Below are 1,506 nucleotides of genomic sequence, written 5' to 3'. Positions count from 1 at the left end.
TCTCAGGATCATAGGCTTCTTCCTCAGATGAAGCATCCTTAATACTGCCAGGTGCATTTTGCATTCCAGACAGACTTTGAGAAATCAAATTGACTTGTTGAGTCAATATCTTATTCTGAGCCAGTATGGCATTCAGAGTATCAATCTCAAGAACTCCTTTCTTCTGACTCGTCCCATTGTTCACAGGATTCCTTTCAGAAGTGTACATGAATTGGTTATTTGCAACCATTTCAATTAGTTCTTGAGCTTCTGTAGGCGTCTTCTTCAGATGAAGAGATCCTCCAGCAGAGCTATCCAAAGACATCTTGGATAGTTCAGAGAGACCATCATAGAAAATACCTATGATGCTCCATTCAGAAAGCATGTCTGAGGGACATTTTCTGATTAATTGTTTGTATCTTTCCCAAGCTTCATAGAGGGATTCTCCATCCTTCTGTCTGAAGGTTTGGACTTCCACTCTAAGCTTACTCCATTTTTGAGGTGGAAAGAACTTTGCCAAGAAGGCATTGACTAGCTTTTCCCAAGAGTCCAGGCTATCTTTAGGTTGTGAATCCAACCATATTCTAGCTCTGTCTCTTACAGCAAAAGGGAATAGCATTAGTCTGTAGACCTCAGGGTCTACCCCATTAGTCTTGACTGTGTCACAGATTTGCAAGAATTCAGCTAAAAACTGATGAGGATCTTCCATTGGAAGTCCATGGAACTTGCAATTCTGTTGCATTAGAGAAACTAATTGAGGCTTAAGCTCAAAGTTGTTTGCTCCAATGGCAGGGATAGAGATGCTTCTCCCATAGAAGTCGGGAGTAGGTGCAGTAAAGTCACCCAGCACCTTCCTTGCATTGTTGGCATTGTTGTTGTTTTCGGCTGCCATGTGTTCTTCTTCTTTGAAGAATTCGGTCAGGTCCTCTAAAGAGAGTTGTGCTTTGGCTTCTCTTAGCTTTCTCTTCAAGGTCCTTTCAGGTTCAGGGTCAGCTTCAACAAGAATGCCTTTGTCTCTGCTCCTGCTCATATGAAAGAGAAGAGAACAAGAAAATGTGGAATCCTCTATGTCACAGTATAGAGATTCCTCGAGGTGTCAGAGGAAACGAAAAATAGAAGAAGGAGGTAGAAGAATTCGAACTTGATTAGATAGAGTTCGAATTGTGCATTAAGAAGGAGTAGTACTCCATAAATAGAAGGATGTGAGAAGGAGGGAAGAGGATTTTCGAAAATTAATTAAAAAGATGTCAAAAATATTTTGAAAATTGATTGATAATTTTCGAAAATTGAAAGTGGATAAGAAATCAAGTGATTTTAAAAAAAAGATTTTGAAATTAGAAGTTACAAAGATTTGATTGAAGACTGATTTTGAAAAAGATATGATTAAAGAGATATGATTGAAAAGATTTGATTTAAAAACAATTTTAAAAGATATGTTTTGAAAACAATGTTTTAAAAGATTTGATTTTGAAAATCAATGACTTGTCTAACAAGAAAAGATATGAATCAAACATTAAACCTTCCTCA

At 37.4% G+C, this 1,506-nt stretch overlaps 1 non-coding gene across 1 annotated transcript; it reads left to right on the top strand.

Moving 5' to 3' along the window:
* The first annotated feature begins 358 nt into the window (after positions 1-358).
* Positions 359-466, top strand: LOC130971324 (small nucleolar RNA R71). Its single transcript, XR_009082549.1, has one exon. It is a non-coding gene; the product is annotated as a small nucleolar RNA R71 (small nucleolar RNA).
* The last annotated feature ends 1,040 nt before the right edge of the window (positions 467-1,506 follow it).

This window comes from Arachis stenosperma, chromosome 3, assembly GCF_014773155.1.
Source record: "Arachis stenosperma cultivar V10309 chromosome 3, arast.V10309.gnm1.PFL2, whole genome shotgun sequence".
Taxonomy (NCBI): Eukaryota; Viridiplantae; Streptophyta; class Magnoliopsida; order Fabales; family Fabaceae; genus Arachis; species Arachis stenosperma.
The sequence above is the reverse complement of the archived record's forward strand: the minus strand, read 5'-3'. Positions and strand labels throughout refer to the sequence as shown.